Here is a 22,974-nt window from a genome sequence, read left to right as displayed (position 1 = left end):
TAAAAAAAAAAAACTGAAATATCACATGGTCCTAAGTATTCAGACCCTTTGCTCAGTATTTAGTAGAAGCACCCTTTTGATCTAATACAGCCATGAGTCTTTGTGGGAAAGATACAAGTTTTTCACACCTGGATGTGGGGATCCTCTGCCATTCCTCCTTGCAGATCCTCTCCAGTTCTGTCAGGTTGGATGGTAAACGTTGGTGGACAGCCATTTTTAGGTCTCTCCAGAGATGCTCAATTGGGTTTAAGTCAGGGCGGCTCTGGCTGGGCCATTCAAGAACAGTCACGGAGTTGTTGTAAAGCCACTCCTTCATTATTTTAGCTGTGTGCTTAGGGTCATTGTCTTGTTGGAAGGTAAACCTTCGACCCAGTCTGAGGTCCTGAGCACTCTGGAGAAGGTTTTTGTCCGGGATATCCCTGTACTTGGCCGCATTCATCTTTCCCTCGATTGCAACCAGTCGTCCTGTCCCTGCAGCTGAAAAACACCCCCACGGCATGATGCTGCCACCACCATGCTTCACTGTTGGGACTGTATTGGACAGGTGATGAGCAGTGCCTGGTTTTCTCCACCAGAGAATCTTATTTCTCACCATCTTGGAGTCCTTCAGGTGTTTTTTAGCAAACGCCATGCAGGCTTTCATATGTCTTGCACAGAGGAGAGGCTTCTGTCAGGCCACTCTGCCATAAAGCCCCGACTGGTGGAGGACTGCAGTGATGGTTGACTTTCTACAACTTTCTCTCATCTCCCGACTGCATCTCTGGAGCTCAGCCACAGTAATCTTTGGGTTCTTCTTTACCTCTCTCACCAAGGCTCTTCTCCCCCGATAGCTCAGTTTGGCCGGACGGCCAGCTCTAGGAAGGGTTCTGGCCATCCCAAACATCTTCCATTTAAGGATTATGGAGGCCACTGTGCTCTTAGGAACCTTAAGAGCAGCAGAATTTTTTTTGTAACCTTGGCCAGATCTGTGCCTTGCCACAATTCTCTCTCTGAGCTCTTCAGGCAGTTTCTTTGACCTCATGATTCTCATTTGCTCTGACATGCACTGTGAGCTGTAAGGTCTTATATAGACAGGTGTGTGGCTTTCCTAATCGAGTCCAATCAGTATAATCAAACACAGCTGGACTCAAATGAAGGTGTAAAACCATCTCAAGGATGATCAGAAAAAATGGACAGCACCCGAGTTAAATATATGAGTGTCACAGCAAAGGGTCTGAATACTTAAGACCATGTGATATTTCAGTTTTTCTTTTTTTAATAAATCTGCAAAAATGTCAACAATTCTGTGTTTTTCTGTCAATATGGGGTGCTGTGTTACATTAATGAGGAAAAAAATTAACTTAAATGATTTTAGCAAATGGCTGCAATTTAACAAAGAGTGAACATTTTAAGGGGGTCTGAATACTTTCTGTCCCCACTGTAGATATAGGCACTGTCAGCCTCCCATTGCTTTGAATGGAGCACCCGCAGCTATTCACTGGGTAATGGCAGTTAGCCCCATTCGCAAGTATGGATGGGGCCTTAATTATTGGATAATGAGATTTTCAGCAGTTAACTGTCTATTACACAAGAAAAAATATTTCCAGACTGATGTGACAGTTATCTTTGCAGATATAACCTTTTTTTTTTTAGAAACAGATGACATAAAAAGATTTTGTGGTTAAAATAATTAATCTGATAACTCATACTAACTACTGTATTTCCTGTTATAGATAGTTCTTCCAGAAGAGCGGGAGGCTGTAGTAGCTGCAAAGGGCAGAGTGGTGGGGGTTTTCATTTTGGAATGGGATGTCCAAACATCTGATCTAGGTTTGATGGTCTGGTGTACACAGATGTTTGGTCATATAGCATCAATGATGCGATTCTCCGAAAGATGCTTTCTTGGATTGAGATCTGGTGACTGTGGAGGCCATTGGAATACGGTGACCTCGTTGTCATGTTCAAGAAACCAGTGGTGAGATGATATGAGCTTTGTGACATGGTGCATTATCCTGCTGGAAGGAGCCATCAGAAGATGGGTACACTGTAGTCATAAAGGGATGGATATGGTCAGCAACAATACTCAGGTAGGTCGTGGCGTTTAACTGCTTCAGCGTCGGAAGATTTGGCTGCTGAATGACCAGGCCATTTTTTGCGATTCGGCACTGCGTTGCTTTGACTGAGAATTGCGCGGTCGTGCGAGGTTGTACCCAAACAAAATTGACGTCCTTTTTTTCCCACAAATAGAGCTTTCTTTTGGTGGTATTTGATCATCTCTGCGGTTTTTATTTTTTGCGCTATAAACAAAAAAAGAGCAACAATTAAAAAAAAAAAAACACAATATTGTGTACTTTTTGCTATAATAAATATCCCATTTTTTTTTAAAAAAAGCTAATTTTTTTCTCAGTTTAGGCTGATATGTATTCTTCTATATATTTTTGGTAATAAAAATCGCAATAAGCGTATATTGATTGGTTTGAGCAAAAGTTATAGCGTCTACAAAATAGGGGATAGATTTATAGCATTTTTATTATTTTTTTTTTTTTTACTAGTAATGGCGGCAATCTGCAATTTTTATTGTGACTGCGACATTATGGCGGACACATCGGACAATTTTGACACATTTTTGAGACCATTGGCATTAATACAGCGATCAGCGCTATAAAAATGCATTGATTACTATATAAATGTCACTGGCAGGGAAAGGGTTAACATTAGGGGGCGATCAAGGGGTTAACTGTGTTCCCTGCTATTTGTTCTAACTGAAGGGGGTATGGGACTTGCTAGGGGTAGAGATAGATCGGTGTTCATACTTTGTATGAACACACGATCTGTCTCTTCTCCCCTCAGAGAAACCTGGATCTCTGTGTTTACACACAGAGATCCCAGTTCTCGCCGTGCCACGAATGATTGCGGGAGCCCGTCGGTCGCACTCGCATCGGCTCCGGGGGCGAGTAGCCGGCGTAACATGACGGCGATTCGCGCAGCCGAGCCATGTTACCGCAGTACAACTGCGGCGGCTGGTCAGCAAGGGGTTAAACGAAGCTCAATTGGTACTAAGGAGCCCAAAGTGTGCCAAGAAAATATCCCCCACACATTACATCCCCACACCATTACATCCCCCACACCACACCATTACACCACCAGCCTGAACCATTGATACAAGACAAGATCATACCTCCCAACATTTTGAGATAGGAATGAGGGATACCTACTAGCAAATGTATGTAGGCATAGGACACGCCCCCTGCCACACCCCCTTAAAGGAGAATTAACAAAAAAAAGTTAATCAAACCCACAATTAACCACTACTATTTCTTTATATTGGCTTTTAAATTTACAAATGCAGCAATTTTAGAATTTTGATTAAATGTTTAGCGCTGGGAAACACTTTTTGAAAGATAAAAAGTGCATTTTATATACAACTATAGAGATCAAACCAAAATGAGGGACAAAGGAGGAGGAAAGAGGGACAGAGGGACATTGCTCCAAATCAGGGACAGTTGGGAGCTTTGGACATGATGGATCCATGCTTTCATGTTGTTTTTTGTTTCAAATTCTGACCCTACCCTCTGAATGTCGCAGCCGAAATCAAGATTCATCAGACCAGGCAATGTTTTTCTAATCTTCAATTGTCCAATTTTGGTGATCCTGTGCAAATTGTAGCCTCAGTTTCCAGTGTGGTCTTCTGCTGCTGTAGCTCCAAGGTTTGATATGCTGTGCATTCAGAGATGGTATTCTGCATACCTTGGTTAACGAGTGGTTATTTGAGTTATGGCCCATACACACGATCCAAAAATCGGACGAAAAATACCAATTTCTATGCGATCGTACGATAATTGGATCGTTAGTACAGAGCTTTCCAGAGCTGATTACGACAGTTCATCCGATATTATTCGATCAGACAAGCAAGAACATTTTCCTCGTACGATACCAGATCGTACGATTTTCATTCAGTCAGTACAGCTGACGTCCGAAAACACAATACAACTACATTACAACAAATTACATCACTTCTGATTTTTTTTTTTCTGTCGTACGAGAATTTTCGTGACTTTAGTAACCTATTCAATTTCTACTTGTGACTAGTAAGCCAAAAAAGTTGGGCGATCTGTCGTCCGATTTTCGGATCGTGTGTACGGGGCATTACTGTTGCCTTTCTATTATCTCAAACCTGACATCAACAAGGCATTTTCATCCACACAACTGCCATTCACTGGATATTTTCTCTTTTTCGGACCATTCTCTGTAAACCTGAGAGATGGTTGTGTGTGAAAATCTCAGTAGATCAGCAGTTTTTGAAATGATCAAACCAGCCCGTCTGCCACCAACAACCATGCCACGTTCAAAGTCACTTCAATTCCCTTTCTCCCCCATTCTGATGCTTGGTTTGAACTTGCATTTGTTTTCTGCCATGTGATTGGCTGCTTAGCTATTTGTGTTACCAAGCAATTGAACAGGTGTACCTAATAAAGTGGTTGGTGAGTGTATGACCTATTTTGTTTAACCGCTTAAGGACCAGGCCTATTTCTGACACTTGCTGTTTACAAGTTAAAATCACTATTTTTTTACAAGAAAATTACTTAGAACCCCCAAACATTAAATATATTTTTTAGCAGAGATCCTAGTGAATAAAATGGAGATTGTTGCAATACTTTATGTCACACCGTATTTGCGGAGCGGTCTTACAATTACAATTTTTTTTGGGAAAAAAAAAAGGAAACAGTAAAGTTAGCACAATTTTTTGTATAATGTGAAAGATGATGTTACACCTGATGTTATGCTTTAAAATTGCACACGCTCGTGGACAAACTACAATACTTAAAAATCTCCATAGGCGACGCTTTAATTTTTTTTTTTTTTACAGGTTACCTCTTTAGAGTTACAGAGAAGATCTTGTGATAGAATGATTGTTCTCACTCTAACTATCACGGTGATACCTCCCATGTGTGGTTTGAACACCGTTTACATATGTGGGCGCGACTTGCGTAATTCATTCGCTTCTGCACGCGAACTCGGAGGGACCACTTTTATGTGAAAGAGGATCGCTCACTGTGTATAAATATACCGGGGTTATGGCAGCTATATGCTGCCATAATAACAATATATAATGTCAAAGTAGCGACGTATATTCACGATGGACAGTCCGGAAGTAAGTAAGTAAGGAAGTAAGTAAGTGAGTAACACCACCTATTACGTATACCTCATCCTATTATAACATTATTATTATTATTATTATTATTATTATTATAACACTATTATACATATTGTAACAATATGTAAAATTGCAAGCATGGCATGGCCCTAAGGTCTCACGCACAAAAGGTGCATGAGGCTGTTGTACGGTGTAAATAGTGGGCTCACGGGCCGAAATCGCTGGGTGGACGCAAGCCACATTTAGACATTTTCGTCCATGTGCACTTTTTTGCAATTGGCATACACCCATGTATATCTAGCATACAACCATTACTATTCATTACTAGGGGTGGCTGTATACTGCAGCTGCATAGCTCCCAACTGTCCCTGATTTCGAGGGACTGTCCCTGATTTGGAGCAATGACCCTCTGTCCCTCATTCCTCCTCATTTGTCCCTCATTTTGGTCTGGTCTATATAGTTGTATATAAAATGCACTATTTATCTTTCAGAAAGTGTTTCCCAGTGCTAAACCTTTCATCCAAATTCTAAATTGCTGCATTTGTACATTTTAAAAGCCATTATAAAGGAATCGTAGTGGTAAAAAATAAAGCCCTTGTGGATTTAATTAACCTTTTTTTGGTTAATTCTCCTTTAAGGGGATGTGGCAAGGGGCGTGTCCTATGCCTACATACATTTGCTAGTAGGTGTCCCTCATTCCCATCTCAAAATGTTGGGAGGTATGCAGCTGTATCTCCAAATAGTGGAAAAGCACCCACAAATTCACATTCTATGGCCTCATGAGCACATATGCATGAGGCCTAATAGTTTGAGAAGGTGTCAGGTCCTGGGGATTGGCTGCACTTACCTGTTAGCTGCTTTCCATTGCAAGGGCAGTGCATAAATGATGCTTATTTTAGCAATGTCAGCAATTTGTTCTTACAAAACAATATTGTTTTTAACCATTCATGTAGTTCTCAGCATCTTGCTTTAAAAAAAAAAAAAAACATTTTGTGGTTACACCATGAGTTACATAATACACAATAAATTTTGTCATGACACAATTATGTCTGAACACAGTTCAAGTAAACCATTTAGCTCTCACACACTCACACCCAGTCTATTTTTAAGTGCAAGGCCTCATGCACACTAGCTAAAAAATGCCAGAACTGCTAGCAGGAGAAAACCGGAGGTAAAAACGTGCGTTTTCCCGCGTTTCTATTATGTGCTTATGCGCATTTTTGAGTGTTAGCGTTTACAAGATTTTTTTCCAAGCACACCCCCCCCCCTCCAGCTCATTTTTCACTTCCAAATGGCCACAATACATAGCAAAACATTTTTTTTTTTTTATTTCTATATGTGCAGTATACAGCGGGGGCTGGCAACCCATCGATCGTGGTCTACCTGTCTACCACGGGCAGGTGACAGCACGCGAACATGCTCCTGAGCCGCCAAACTCCGCCTTTTTAGGTGTCGGTCTTTCTCCACCCCAGCCTCCTCCACTGCTCTCATCCTCATGACACAGCGGAGAGCGGGAGGCAGCACAGCTCAGGACGGAGAGTGGGAGGAGGAGCTGGCCAAATTAACTTTCCACTAGGCGGTCCTAGCAACCAATCACCAGTTTGTTTATATGAAAAGTCACTCCGGCAGCTCCCGCCCTCCATTCAGAACTGTGCTGCCTTCCACTCTGTCTTCTGTGTACATGTGCATGTAGGACACTGCATAGGCTTGTGTGGGGGGTGATGTTAAGGAAGCAGAGGACACTGCTATGGGGGAGGAAGGGGGGAGGCTGAGGACACTGCTATGGGGGGGGAGAGAATAGGGACAAAGGACACTGCTATGGGGGGGGGAGAGGACATTTCTATGGGGTGAGGGGGCAGAGGACATTGTTATGAGGGGAGGTGGCAGAGTACACTGCTATGAGGGGAAGGGGGGCAGAGCACACTGCTACAGGGACGGGAGGGGGTCCAGAGGTCACTGCTATGGGGGAAAGTTGGGGCAGAGGACACTACTGTGGCGGGGGGGGGGGAGTAGTGATGTTAAGGGTGGTAGAGGACAATGCTATGGGTGGGGGGGGGCAGAGGACACTACTGTGGGAGGTGTTGGTGTGAAGTGGCAGAGGACACTGCTATTGGCAGGGCCGGCGCCAGCATAAGGGTGCTTAGGCAGCCGCCTAAGGGTGCCAGAATAGGGGGAGCAGTAGAATCCTAATTCCCAGGCACTTGCTGGAAATTCAGATGTTTAAAATACCTGTCTTCTGACGATCCTTTTTATTTTCCTCTTGCAGCAGCTGAAAGCCAGCTTCTCTTCCTCTCCCTCCCACTGGCATATAGCTATTGCAGGAGGAAAATCCAGGGGATCGGTCCCAGTAAATGCCTCCCCTGCTGTCCCTCCTGTCCTTGTTCCTTTTTTTCTGCTGCCTGAATGCTCATAAACACGCATTTATCAGCGTTTACACAATTTTAGGCGCGTTTTTGAGCAATCAGGGTTTTTCTGTCTCCACCACCACTAAACTCCTGAAACTGCCTACAGTGTGTATGGCTAACATATATAGCCTAACATAGCATCACATATTAATAATAAATAATATAATGTAACTTAACATAATAGGGCTAGGCTAACATAGAGGAAGAAGGGAATTTAGGGGTAAAGAAAAAAAAAAGCTCAAACGTCTATAGAAGCAGATTTTTTCAGCTGAAGTGTGCATGAGCTCTTATGGGTGGGAGGACCCCTCAGTCAATTAGCGCAAGAGTTGGAGAAGTTATGTCCTGGCAGCTGGAGGGTGACAACATAAAGATCGTGGGAATAAGGAAGTAGAGGAGGCAATATCAGACAGGATGTTTCTAAAAGTAGAAAGAAAATGTGAGACTAATTATATTCTATTTAGTTGCTAAAGTGTTGATACATTTCAGCGTTGTTCGCAAAGCCATGCTATGCAGTACATACCATAGGTTTATCATTTCAAACACTCATTTCAAACACAACTTTTTGTAATTTAAACAATGCTCTTTTTAAGATTGGGGGGGGGGTTCCCATTTTAAATTATTGTAAAATGAACCAACTGTGTGGCCTGGCAGTGAGGAAATCCGATAGAATTCTGGGGTGCATCACCAGAGAGATCACCAGCAAGAGGATGGTGATCCTGATTCCTCTATATAGCTCTTTACTTATCACTAGAGGATCACCAACAGCAGGAATTGGGTCTTGGTTCTCTCAGTGTTGGCAAACCTTGGCACCCCAGATGTTTTGGAACTACATTTCCCATGATGCTCAACTACACTGCAGAGTGCATGAGCATTATGGGAAATGTAGTTCCAAAACATCTGGGGTGCCAAGGTTCACCATCACTGGTCTATATCAATCTTTAGTTATCACTAGAGGGATCACCAACAGGAGGAAGGAGATCCTGATTGCACTATATAGATCTTTAGTTATCACTAAAGGATCACCAACAGGAGGAAGGATCATATAGATCTTTACTTATCACCAGAGAGATTATATTAAGGGGGAAGGAGGTTCTGCTTCTCCTCTATAGATCTTAAGTTATAATGAGAGGGATCACCACCAGGAAGAAGGAGATCTAGATTACCCTCTATAGATCTTTAGTTGTCACTAGAGGGAAGACCAGCAGGAAGAAAGTGACCCTTTTTCCCTCATATACAGTAGATCTTTAGTTATCACTAGAGGGAAGACCAGCAGGAAGAAAGTGACCCTCATTCCCTCATACACAGTAGATCGTTAGTTATCACTAGAGGGAAGACCAGCAGGAAGAACGTGACCCTCGTTCCCTCATATACAGTAGATCTTTAGCTATCACTACAGGGAAGATCAGCAGGAGGAAAGTGACCCTCGTTCCCCTATATACAGTGGATCTTTAGTTACCACTAGGGGGATCACAGGCAAAAGGAAGGAGGTCCTGATTCCACTATATAGATATTTAGTTATCACTAGAGGGATCACCAGAGGGAGGAAGGAAATTCTCATTCCCCTATATAGTTCTTTACTTAACTTAAAATACTGTCTGCATTTCTGGAGACTCCACTTACAAAAAATCTATTTACGCGAAAAAAGTCAAGAGATGGGCAACAAAAATGGTGAAGGTCTGAGGGATATAACATATCAGGGGAGACTGCAGGAACTTAAAGCGAAACCTCACCCTAAAAGGGAAGTCTTGCTTTATATCCTCATCCCCCCCGTCTTCTCCCAGTTGCGGTACATTTATTTTTATATTTTTTTGGGGAGCAGGTCCCTATTTTTGTCATGTACCCACTTCCACTTCCAGTGGAATTGCTTTGGCGATTCCAGAAAAAGTTCCCCCCACTTCCTGCCCACAACCTTCTCAGACATGTCACAAGTTCCAGGAGGCTGAGGCACCATTCAAACGGAGCGGTGGAGTAAACTTGCAAGGAGTCACCATCAGCTTTCCATAGTATTTATGCCAGTGTCGGGGACCCAAAGACCAGTGAAGAACTGGCCCGGGTGAGGGCGGCGCTGGATCCCTGGACAGGTAAGAGCCTTTTTATTAAAAGCCAGTAGCTATAGTATTTGTAGCTGCTGCCTTTGAATTTTTTTTTTTTTTGAACAAACTGAAAAACCTCTTTAAGGCCACCAACATTATGGATATAGAAAATTTTTACTGCTGACTATTGGTTTCAGATATTTGCTGCTGCAGCATCTGCAAGCTACTGTACCTGCATCCCTGAATAATGACTGTATCTAAGGCCGTCACTGTTTGGCTGCTAATTCACCACTCAGCTTAAATAGTGTTTTTGTCAAGACGAGTCAAGTCGATTGACCACGTGGTCTTTTTCTGCTGTCCCTCTTCTATGTTTCTACATCTCACACAGGATTTTCCTTGCTCCCGATGGCTCAACAGATCTGCCAGGGAGCAACAGAAAGGTAAGTACAGTATATTCTGTTGAGGAAGGCCAATTTATGACTGATCGAGTAGAATAAGAGTAAGGCCTCATGCACACTGGATGTTAAAATAACGTTATAAAAACGCCAGTGGCTTTGCAGTGAGTTTTTCCAACGTTTTTGCAATAGCGTTTTTATCGTTTTTCTGCCTTAGCGTTTTTTTTGTTTCTTTTTCAATGGATCAAAAACGTTAAAAACGTTGCGTTTTTGAGCGTTTATCTGCGTTTTTTTTTTACGTTATAGCGTTTTTACAGCTGAAAACTGCTGAAAAACTCAGGTTTTTTTTACGCCCCAGCCAAAATCAGTTGATAACAGCCTGTGTGTGCATGGACACATAGAATAACACGATGGGAAGTTTATTAACTGTATAAAAAAACGTCTGAAACCAAAAACAGCAGCTGTAAAAACGTCCAAAACGTCCAGTGTGCATGAGGCCTAAACGGCAGCAAAAATATTTACAAGGGAGTAAAAAAAATTTGGAGAGGCAGCTAGACAGCACTGAACACCAGCAGGGACAGTTTGAGGAACATATGCTCATGGCTGCATAGTTGTGGGTCACAGTGACCGGTGATGCGAGTTTTATTTGGTGCTGATTGTTACAATGACCTTAATATAGCTGCGGTTTCAGTTTTTAAAAAAAAAAAAAACACCATTCTGTAAAACTCATGTTCTCGACTTCTGCTTGTATGTCTGAAGACTCTCAATTATTCAGGTCATGGCATAACCATGGAATGCAGATGTTAATTGTTCAGAAACAAGATGGGACACTTACAAATTGTGGAATCACCCTATTCTAGTTACATAATCTCATCCTTGGTGTCAGAGAGCACACCTGGTTTGCAAGTAGTGTGAAACTTTGTCAAACTAGAACAACTATCCCTGCACATGGGGTGGAGGATCTTCAACACCACCCGTGTTGTACATTTAAAGCAGTTTTAACATCTCTATCCCCACGTTTTTATAATTCACACCTTCTGGCAGTTAAATCCAAAGATTAACAGCTATGAAGCCTCTGTGACATCAGGGATGAGATTATGTAACTAGAACGGGGTCATTTTACAAATTTTACACCTTCCACCTTGTTCTTTGACCATCAACATCTTCACATTCTATGGTGATTGGATTAAGGTGTTGGTGCTACCTGAGTGTGGTATCTCTCCAGCATTTATTAGAACTGAAGGAGTGGCTTGGGGAAGCTATGAAATGTCTACCACAAGCACTAACCCAACTGGTACCCCAAGAAGAACTGTTGGGTTCATGATGTTTTGAATCTGGGTTGTTCCCCATTATGAATGGTTGAGGTTGAAGATGCCCTTAATCACCTAAAAAAAAAAGGATAAGAGAGTATCACTCTCTCATGGTGTGATGAGATTTTAACGGATATGTTTTTCTGTTACTGATGTAAGCACAAGCACAAGGGTATTAATAAAATATACATTTATTACAAAATATACAAAACATAAAAATGATGCATTAATAACATTCGGTCATATACACATTTGAGCACAGTTGATACTCAGTCCAGAAAGCTTGAACAGATGCTCGTATATACAGATAGCCAACGTGTTTCACAGACTAATTATCTGCTTCTTCGGGGCAGCTCAACATGCATCAAAACTTTTTGGTACTGACAATAAAACGACCACAGCATCAGAGAGTGCAAAGGCGAGTCACCATCCAGTGATAGAGCGGTGATGTCAGAATCACCAGCTAGGTCTGATGGACGTCGGACCGTATGAAAGGCACGATTGTTTGGACCAATAATAATCTGAGAATCTCTGCCGGGGGGAAGGGGGGGCGGGGAGGGCCCAGCAAATAGATTGTAGATAAGCAGGGTGCAATTGCACCTCAATCTCAGACTGTTCCCTCGCTGTCGCCGTAGTGTGCAAGCAACACATTTCTAATTACATTGATGGAACTTTAAAAGGACAATTTCAGATGTGGATATTTTCAACAGATACATTGGTCCAGCCTGGACCCACGTAACTGTGTGTATACCATAACTGCCTGATGCCCCTGGAAGCTGTAAATCACTGTTGTAGATACTGCTGCTCCAGTGATCTTCACTTACTTCCAGGTTTCTTGCTAAGAGGTTGGCCTGATGCATTGTGAATACAGGAGGTTGGCCACTTGGCACAGGTACCATTCTCTGAATGAATGCAAAGCATTCACAAGATGCAAAGCAGACTCTAAATGGCACCTGTGCTGAGTTGTTGACCTCCTGTGTTCACAATACAGGAGAACAGCTGCTCGGCGTGGAACCTAGAAGCTTCCAGGGGCATCAGGCAGGTATGGTATTTACATAGTTATATTGGTCCAATCTTTTACCTTTTCAGTCCGTCATGTCAGCTATCTGTTGGGGTCTGATTAAACTGTGGTGCGCTTTCTACAATTTCCAATTTCCAACACAAGAGGCCTGATCATTGCTACCATAATCTCCTGTAACACCATTACCCGTGCATGTGAACATTCATACCTTTACATAATGCTCCCATACAAGGGTGCAGGACTGCCTGTTAGGAGCTTTGTAGAATCCGCAAGGTTATACTGTACGCTCCCAAGAAACCGATCCATCATATCACTAGCATGTGACCACTTCCACAGAGACCTGCTTCACTGAAAGCACATCCACAATATATCTGCCTGTCGGGAGTGATTTCTAGAGTTAGGTTTATTCAATTTAGTTTATTAATTTACATAACAATGACAAATTCCACACTGACGTACAAAGGACAGTTCACATCAGTCCATTGCCTCCCTATACAGTTTACAGTCTGACATCTCTTCGGTAATCCTGCACACACAAACCAGAATTCATTTGGGTGAAGGCAAATGCATTTAGGTTCACTCTTGTGCATCTTCATTTCCATGTGTTTTCCTTTTTTTAAGTGTTTTTCAAGCGCCTACATTGAAGTATAGTATGAGAAAACCCATGCAAACGTATCATGAGCATGCAAACTCCATGCACTTAGTGCCTACTCACAGGGCGTGTAGTCAATTTGTGTCACAGCATTCAAGGAAGGAAATGTGTGGGGAACTTCACAAAGTAAGTTTACAAAATTCAAGATCGTTCAGATTAATAGAAGTCGGCTAGAAATAACTGAGATACAAAGTGAGAATGAATATAGGATTTTATATTTTGACTATAGATATGCTTTAAAGGCAGGAAGAGAAGGAATTCCCTACTCCATTAAAATAAATAAAAAAAGTATTTTTATTTATTTTGTTCTTTACCCTTTGCTATAACAATTGGCCCAGTGTCATCATGGGAGATGATGGTGCTAAACACGATTATAACCCTTAAATATATGAAAGAAAACATATAGGTTCCAGACAGGGTTGCCAACCACCAGTAAATTTACTGACAGTTTGTAAAAATCAGTGATTTTTTTTTACAACTGCCCGTAAATATCAGGGGCTGATCATTTCATGCTGTGTTGACTTTTTAAAGATGAAGTAAACCCTGATGGGTTTTACTTCCTCTTTGTTTCCCTGCAAAGGTAAAGCATAATGGGCTACTATGCATCGCATAGTAGCCCATTGTGTGTCACTTACCTGACACAGGAGCCTGCAATGTCACCGCTGTCCCCTCTGCTATGGAGCATCCATCTTCTTTCTGGGTATCATGGCTCCGGCGCTGTGATTGGCCGGAGCCGCGATGACGTCACTCCCACGCATGCGCACGGGAGCCGGCATGCTCAGTGCGCCTGCGCGCGCGCTGTCTACGGCGCATGCAGCGGTGCCTGTCTTTTTGCAAATATCTCCTAAACTGTGTAGGTTTAGGAGATATTTCTTGGACCTACAGGTAAGCCTTAATCTAGGCTTACCTGTAGGTCAAAGTGGTCTGTAAGGGTTTACAACCACTTTAAATGTAAATCAAGCAAATTACTTTGTTCTAGGTATTGTCAGTGTTTCCATATCACGTTTATACTGTTTAAATATTCACTGTGTTTCAATAGGCGTTCTGTAATTTCTCAGGTTGCCAGTAAAAAATGTGTTCCGTCAGTACATTTCCCATATTTTGTCAGTAAAAAATGCTGCGGGAGGTTGGCAACCCTGGTCCCAGATCACATCACATTGCTAGTTCGGGGGTCTTTTTAGCTGACATTAAGACCACTTTCATACTGAGGTGGTTTTCAGGCGATTTAGCGCTGGAAATAGCCTCTGCTAAGCTACCAGAAAAACGCCTTCCATTCATTCAAGTGTGACTTTTCACACTGAGGCGGTGCACAGACGCTCCGAAAAGTCCTGCAAGCAGCATCTTTGGGGCTGTTTAGGAGCGCTGTATTTAGTGCTCCCAAAACACCCCTGCCCATTGGATTGAATGGTCAGCACTTCCGAAGGGCCTAAAAAGTGCTTCGGAAGAGCCACAACACGGGAGTTTTTAACCACTTCTTTGGGGTTAAAAGCACACTACCGGCCAAAAAGCGCCGTTTAAACAGCGCTAAAGCACCTCTAGAACGAGCAGCCCATTAGCGCTGATGTGGGCGCGGCCCCAGTGTGAAAGGGGTCTTATATTAGGGCAGTGTTGACTTTGTGTAGTGAGTGGTAACCCTTATGTGCCAATAATAATCAACTTTATGTCAACCAGAGGAGAAAGAGAGATCTATTCTAATTGGTTGCCATGAATTACAGTCATATAAAAGGCAAGTTTAGAAAAAAAATAAATAATAAAGGTGTTTATACTTTCCTGCTCAGTGCAGTGGTTTTGCACAGAGCAGACCCGATCCTTCTCCTCCCTGGTCCCCCGCCACCACTCCTGGCCCCTCCCTCCCGCAGAGTGCCCCCAGAGCAAGCTGCTCGTTATGGGGGCACACGAACAGGCTTGCTTCTGAGCCGTTGCTCTGTGTGCCTGTTCACACATAGAGCTGCAGCTTGGCCCCGACCCCCCTCTCAGCTCAGTGGCTGTGATTGACTGTCTCAGCCAATGAGGAGGGAGAGTCCCCAGAGAGCCGAAGCTCTTGTGCACATTACTGAATCGTGATGGGGCTCAGGTAAGTATGGGGGGGGGGCTGCTGCACACATTTTTTTTTTTTGTAAAAAAACCTTGAGCCTTTAGAACCCCTTTAACCACTTGCTTACTGGGCACCTAAACCCCCCTCCTGCCCAGACCAATTTTCAGCTTTTAGCGCTGTCACTCTTTGAATGACAATTGCGCGATCATACAACACTGTACCCAAATGAAATTTTTATCATTTTTTTTTCCCACAAATGGGATTTGGTGGTATTTGATCACCTCTGGGTTTTTTATTTTTTGTTAAAAAAATTAAAAAAGACCGATTTAAAAAAAAAAAAAAATACAAAACCGTTTTATATTTTGTTAATAAATTTTGCAAACAGGTAATTTCCTTCTCCTTTATTGATGTACACTGATGAAGCTACACTGATGGGCACTGATAGGCTGCACTGATGGGCACTGATAGGCTGCATTGATGGACACTGATAAGGCGACACTGATGGGCACTGATAAGGCGGCACTGGTGGGCACTGATAGGTGGCATTGGTGGGCACTGATAGGTCGCACTGGTGGGTGGCACTGATGGGCGGCACTGAAGGGCATTGATAGGTGGCACTGAAGGGCACTAATAGATGGCACTAATAGGTGGCACTGATGGGTGGCAGTGATGGCCACTGATCGGCACTGGTAGGTGACACTGATAGGCAGCACTGCTAGGTGGCACTGATTGGCACCACTGGTGGGCATTGATAGGTGGCACTTTTGGGCACTGATAGGTGGCACTGATCGCTGGCACTTACTGTGGGCACTGATTGCTGGCACTGACTGTGGGCACTGATTTGTGGCACTGGCAGGCGGTACTGGTGGGCACATATGAGGCTCTTCCTCTTCAGGACCGATGTCCCTTTAAACAGAAGCCGGTGATCAGCTTTTTTTCTTCTCGCGCTGTTAGCGTGAGGATTAAAAAAAACGATGACCGATCTTCTGTTTACATCAGGTGATCAGCTGCCAATGGCTGACAGCTGATCACGTGGTAAGGGGCTGGGATTGGCCTCTTACTCGGATCTGTGATTACCCGAGTCTCAGAGTCTCATTGACTTGGGTGATCACAGCGCGCGCCTACAAAGTATAGGACGTCAATAGACGTTCTCCCGGCAAAGCAGATCCGCGATGTAGCCATCATTCGGCTATAGTGCGGATCTGAAGCAGTTAATGCTCTTTGTGGACAGTGGGACAGTGTGTGTGTGTGTGGGTGTGTGTGTGTGTGTGGGGGGGGGGGTTGTTTGGGGGCTGTGGCTGTAACAACAGGCAGCTGAGCCATGTTTTTACATCCCACCTGGCTACCCCCCAAACTGTAAAATAACAGCTGGATGGGGCTGTCCACATGCCGTGGCTGAGGCATTTTTAACTCAGGATGCAGGGTTGGACAGGCAGTGCCGCTGGTCAGATTCGCTCATTCGTGCAGTGCATGCGATTGTAGCATGGTAGTGCAGCATTAGGTTAAATTGGGCAGTGAGGAGGCATTATGACACATCTTCACCACCTGTGACGTGCCCTCTGAAAAGTGATCCAAACACGGATCGCTCTTCAGGGGACACCACACTCCACAGCAGGTGTGAAAGAGCCCTTTGAACATAGGGGTTGATTTAGTAAAGCCAAATAGATGGTGCACTTTGCAAGTGCAGTTGCTCCAGAGCTTAGTAAATGAGGAGAAGCTCTGCTGACTTCCACCATCCAATCATGTGCAAGCAAAATTGCTGTTTTTTTTTTTTTTCATTTTCTTTGCATGTGATTGGTTATTCTTTGCAAAGTGAAGCTTCATCTCATTTACTAAGCTCTGAAGCAACTGCACTTACAAAGTGCACAGCCTATTTACCTTTTGTAAATGAACCCCCTATACTGTCTTTGTTGCACAAGATCCGCAGCATACAAAAGACAACCTAGGCAGATTCCTGGGGCCTGGTGGATGTCCAGGGGGGCCAGCTACAACCTTCATGTTCTTATGGGAAGCCAGGAGGATCGCACAATATTGGTAAAATCTGTGCAGCTACCTGCCACTTTATAAGGGAGGAAGTAGACAGATGATGTTTACATAGCTCCCAACTGTCCCTGATTTGGAGGGACTGTCCCTGATTTGGAGCAATGTCCCTCTGTCCCTCATTCCTCCTCATTTGTCCCTCATTTTGGTCTGATCTATATAATTGTATATAAAATGCACTTTTTATCTTTGAAAAAGTGTTTCCCAGCGCTAAACCTTTTTTCCAAATTTTAAATTGCTGCATTTGTAAATTTTAAAAGCCAATATAAAGGAATAGTAGTGGTAGAAAAAAGTCCCCTGTGGATTTAATTAACCCTTTTCTTGGGTTAATTCTCCTTTAAGGGGGTGTGGCAGGGGGGCGTCTCCCATACCTACATACGTTTGTTGGTAGGTGTCCCTCATTCCCATTTCAAAATGTTGGGAGGTATGTGTTTGTTGAAGTCATGCCAGAACAGGCAGTGCAGATGGGGGAGATTCTTTGTATCTACTGCAGTGATTATCAATATCAATGGAAGCGATGAGAGAGGGGCAAAGCCCTTGTCTAGGCCCCCATACTGCCCAAATCTTTCTCTGTATTGCACCTTTCAGTGTGTACATTTAGGCCCCTTTTACACTGGAGCGGTGGGTGCGTCTGCAGTAAAATGAAGCTATTTTTAGCGGCGCTTTACCGTCAATTTTGCGTCACTATTCGGCTAATAGCGGGATGCTTTTACCCCCCCCCCCCCCCCTAAGCTAGCAGCTAGCGTTATAGCACTGCAAAGCGCCCCTGTGTGAAAGGGTTCTTACTGCTTCCAGATCTTCTGAGTCTTGGCTTGCAGTGCAGTCCAGGCAGTGAAGAAGACACACACACAGGTATTTCAGTGTATGAGGTCATCTTTGTTATGACACATGCCTGCTAGCCAGGGTCCTCTGCTGCCACACAGTGGACAGTCTGCAGATGACCACTTCTGGTTGCTTCTTGAATAAATAAACAGCATGCTGAATAAGATTAGATTAGGAGACAGTTTATTGGAATTTCCATGACATGGCTACAGCCATGTGTTCTCTGTAAATAAGTCACAGTCACATTCTATTTTAACATTTCCTGTAGTGTGAAGAATATTTTAGGTAGATTGTCTCAAAGACAGAAAACTAAAGAGGAAGTAAACCCGGATGGGTTTTACTTCCTCTTTTTGTCCCCTGCAAAGTAAAAGCATAATGGGCTAGTATACATCGCATGTCTGCAAACCTACCTGCAAACGATGTCCCTAGGGTTGCCACCTGTACGGGATTCACCCGGGTTTTGAATCATGTGTCCGGATTTCAGGCGGACTGAAACCCGGACATATTATTCAGACCGGGCTTTGGCTCCCCAAGTAACTAAGGTAGTCACACACAGATCTGTTGCCGTCCGAGAGCTGCAGCGGCCGTCTGGTGGCAGGTTTGGCATCACTGGAGGGCAGGGTGATGATGTCAGGAAGAGTCATCTGGCCACACCCACCATTCGCTGCGGCACGCTATGCGCACCACATTACTAGTCTCCTTGGGGCACCCAAAGGTGTCCCAGGCAGCTAAAGTGTTCGGGTTTGGCTTGAAGAAAAGGTGGCAACCCTAGATGTCCCCGATGTCCCCGCTGGTGTCCGTGGGAAGCTCTGTTACCGGCCGAAATCACGTGACGTCACTCCCGCGCATGCGCGGGAGCCGCCGGTCATGGCACGGGACCTTTCGAAACTTTCGTACCCTGTCTTCAGTGCGCATGAGCCGATGACGTCGGCGCAAGCGTATACGGTAAATATCTCCTAAACCGTGCAAGTTTAGGAGATATTTCCAGTACCTACAGGTAAGCTTTATTATAGGCCTACCTGTAGGTAAAAGTAAAAAAAAAAAAAAAAACAGGGTTTACAAACACATTAATAAAAATCCCAAATTTCACGGTTGTCACTAGAGCAGGAATAATGGGTAAATCTCCTGAAAGGGACACATGTTCTGATGAAGTTCCTTTCCCTTTTAGGGGATTTCCTCCCAGCTGTTTCTCTGGGACACGAAGCAAATGAGACAAAAGCAAAGCCCTCACTGAACCCTGTAGCTGCAGGCACTGAGGAGCCATTCATTCTCAAAGTTCACAGCAGCAGCACCAAGGTGGAGCTCTTGGAGGGGGGCAGTGTGAGCTAGGAAGTCAGGTGGGGGGGGGGGGGGGGTTGAGACATCAATTCACCGCTGGGAGGGGGGCTGGAGGAGCTGAGTCACTGCTGGTTGGGGAAGCAGAGTGAGCGTAGTTACTGAGTCACTGCTGGGAGGAGGGAGCAGAGTGAGCGTAGTTACTGAGTCACTGCTGGTTGGGGAAGCAGAATGAGCGTAGTTAATGAGTCACTGCTGGTTGGGGAAGCAGAGTGAGCGTAGTTACTGAGTCACTGCTGGTTGGGGAAGCAGAGTGAGCGTAGTTACTGAGTCACTGCTGGTTGGGGAAGCAGAGGGAGCATAACTACTGAGTCACTACTGGTTGGGGAAGCAGAATGAGCGTAGTTAATGAGTCACTGCTGGTTGGGGAAGCAGAGTGAGCGTAGTTACTGAGTCACTGCTGGTTGGGGAAGCAGAGTGAGCGTAGTTACTGAGTCACTGCTGGTTGGGGAAGCAGAGGGAGCATAACTACTGAGTCACTACTGGTTGGGGAAGCAGAATGAGCGTAGTTAATGAGTCACTGCTGGTTGGGGAAGCAGAGTGAGCGTAGTTACTGAATCACTGCTGGTTGGGGAAGCAGAGTGAGCATAGTTACTGAATCACTGCTGGTTGGGGAAGCAGAGTGAGCATAGTTATTGAGTCACTGCTGGTTGTAGAAGCAGAATGAGCATAGTTACTGAGTCACTGCTGGTTGAGGAAGCAGAGTGAGCGTAGTTAATGAGTCACTGCTGGTTGGGGAAGCAGAGGGAGCGTAGTTAATGAGTCACTGCTGGTTGGGGAAGCAGAGGGAGCGTAACTACTGAGTCACTACTGGTTGGGGAAGCAGAATGAGCGTAGTTAATGAGTCACTGCTGGTTGGGGAAGCAGAATGAGCGTAGTTAATGAGTCACTGCTGGTTGGGGAAGCAGAGGGAGCGTAGTTAATGAGTCACTGCTGGTTGGGGAAGCAGAGGGAGCGTAGTTAATGAGTCACTGCTGGTTGGGGAAGCAGAATGAGCGTAGTTAATGAGTCACTGCTGATTGGGGAAGCAGAGGGAGCGTAGTTAATGAGCCACTGCTGGTTGGGGAAGCAGAGGGAGCGTAGTTAATGAGTCACTGCTGGTTGGGGAAGCAGAGGGAGTGTAACTACTGAGTCACTACTGGTTGGGGAAGCAGAATGAGCGTAATTAATGAGTCACTGCTGGTTGGGGGAGCAGGTGGTTGGGGAAGCAGAGTGAGCGTAGTTATTGAGTCACTGCTGGGTGGGGAAGCAGAGTGAGCGTAGTTACTGAGTCACTGCTGGTTGGGGGAGCAGAGCGAGTTGAGCTGCCAAGTCTGAGCTGGGAGGGTAGAGCAAATTGAGCTGAGTTACTGGAAATGGGAAGGTGGGCAGGGGAAAGAAGCTGTGCTGCTCAGAAAACCACTCGAATAACTTTGTTGCTTCTGGTGTGATTATTGAGGATGAATTGCTCCATGGTGCCTGCATCTACAGTGGTTAGTAAGGGCTTGTTTTAAAGCTCATTTACTGCTTCTTAAAAATATGTACTACTTGAATGTCCATAGCCTGGCCACAGGTTCACATTAAGCTGACCTGTTTACATATGTATTGGCATTGTTGTAGGTAGCTGAGAACTTTTGTTTTTGTACATATACCAGAATGAATCCGTCATACCTTTTAGTATTTCTGTACAGGACACTCTTTCCTTAGTGTCTGCACTGCTGGGGGAAGTAAGTGAAAGTAAACAAATGTGCTGAGTATGCAAATAGATGTAGCACTAACTCTCGGTGGAGCTGCTAGTTTAAACGGGCTTGTTACCTGCACTCTCGATACCTCTGTTTCACCGGCACCAGGTCTAGGGTCCCGTTGAGTTTACCTCTGGATGATACAAGCACCAAACACTTGAGTATGTTTTCAATGCTTTATTGAACCAAGTAAGGAAGGAAGTAGCAGGAAAGAGGCAGGAGGAAAACTGCAGGGAAGCTCAAATACCTTTCTTTAGGTTTCTTTAGAACGTCCTTTAAGGTTGAATACTGTAATTGAATGCAATTCCCTTTTTGTGGGACACACTCTTTGCTCGCCTGGATAGGCCTCTCTCACTTGCCTAGCAGCCAGTACGTAGCACGAACAAAAGTCTCTGCCACAGACTTGTTTGAATTAAACCCGTACGATCCTCTGCCACAGGATGCACTGGTTCACGATGAATGTCAGACACAGTACTTGGACCTTTAAGCCAACCCGGCAGTACCATGTCATAAGACTATTTCAGGATACGTCCTCCAACCGAGTCACCAGGCCCCTCTCCAGACCAGCAGTCTGCATGATCCTTCCATGACGGGTCCTCCCCTGGGATCTCCTCGGTTGTCCAGCTTCTTCTCTCAGGATAGACAGCTCAGGACCATTCCTCGGCTGCTGTGGTAGGCCCCAGACAGGCTTCTGGGCCCACCCACGCGCCGCAGCGACGCGGGCCTCCGGAACGGAGGACCACGAGGTGGTACTCTAACACATACCTGTCGGCCAGGAGGGCCAGCAGGTGGCTGAAAACGAACCTCTAAACATGGCGTCTGTCCCATAAATACCCTCTCCCAGAATGCAACTCAGAGGACCACCTCCACCGAGTTGTCTCTGGGACAGAGGAGCACTCATACGCTTCAACACGTTGCTTTTCCAACACTCGCCGATGGTGACAACAACACCCACCGGCACAATGTAGAACCACACGCAACGTCAGCCAAGCTGGAACAGAGGCAAATCTAACTTCCTATAACGAGCAATTCACTAAATTTACCTATCAGATGGTAGATCATAAATCTACCAGCGCTACATAGAGATTTTCAGGTACAAGGCAGAGCTCTGCCAGCAACTATAGCTCAATACAAGTCAGTGAGTTTTCTGGTGCCAGAGCTCTGCTTGACTGAAGGTTGTTATTTGCATCCTCAGTGCACCTGGGGGCTGCAGACTGCTTAGAAGAAAAAGTAAAAATCAAATAGATAACATATCAGACATCTCAAAGGACCAGCATTTAAAGTGTTAATAAACCCAGGACCCTGCATTCACTATATCTGGTCTCCCACAGTATACAGAACATGGGAATGCAATTATTCTAGTAAATATACAGTAAACTGCTAAATACCTTTTCTCATCAGCAGTATATAGCAGTCTTGTGACTTCTATCAGTTCCTGGGTAAAGCTTGTAGGAGGAGTTTTCATTCTCCTCCGACTGTCTTATGAGGTTGCTTGACCCCTGACCCTCTGTCTCGACAGTGCTGATTGGCCCTATGCCGCACCCTCCCAAAAAAAAAAATCTCTCTAGCAATACACATCAAATTGCGCATGTGCTGTTCTATCAGGAGATGGATTGTGGACAGTGCAAGCAGGGGAGGATCAGAGAAGACAGAATCAAACAGCCTTTTAACACAATACGCAGGATTAACCCCTTAGGTCCCACAGTATGTATAACAAGCATGCTTTACTGCATATATAGACTGATTTTACTGTTGTGGGTTTAGTAACATTTTAACTTGTTGGTCGCTTTTATATGCCTTACTACATGACAGGTTTATTTTAAGTGCCTTTAATCATCTCTTGGGATATACAGTGGCATAGGCGTTTGTGGGTGGGTCACCATTCCTGCTTCCCTTCCAGATAAATAACCCTCCTACAGAGATAGCCTGTCATTGTTCTCAGCACCATGACAGATCTGGGGCATTATGTAGGAAACAGATGTTGGAAGATTATGTTCAAAATGGAAAGAAGGCCGCTTCCTTTTGCACGTAACTGAATATTTCTACTATTCTGTACCTATGCTGATTAAAT

General features: G+C 44.4%; 1 protein-coding gene and 1 long non-coding RNA gene across 3 annotated transcripts in view; one reads left to right on the top strand and one right to left on the bottom strand.

The window, feature by feature from the left end:
- Positions 1–22,974, top strand: part of SLC44A2 (solute carrier family 44 member 2 (CTL2 blood group)) — a 143,238-nt gene that overhangs the window by 4,749 nt on the left and 115,515 nt on the right. The gene's annotated exons all lie outside the window — the stretch shown is intronic.
- On the bottom strand, positions 1,356–17,867 carry LOC141133299 (uncharacterized). Its single transcript, XR_012243043.1, has 3 exons — positions 17,812–17,867; positions 5,982–6,101; positions 1,356–2,276 (listed from the first exon to the last, which is right to left on the bottom strand). It is a non-coding gene; the product is annotated as an uncharacterized lncRNA (long non-coding RNA).

Source organism: Aquarana catesbeiana, linkage group LG03, assembly GCF_042186555.1.
Source record: "Aquarana catesbeiana isolate 2022-GZ linkage group LG03, ASM4218655v1, whole genome shotgun sequence".
Taxonomy (NCBI): domain Eukaryota; kingdom Metazoa; phylum Chordata; class Amphibia; order Anura; family Ranidae; genus Aquarana; species Aquarana catesbeiana.
Note: the sequence above shows the minus strand (reverse complement) of the source record. Positions and strands in the feature narration are given on the sequence as shown.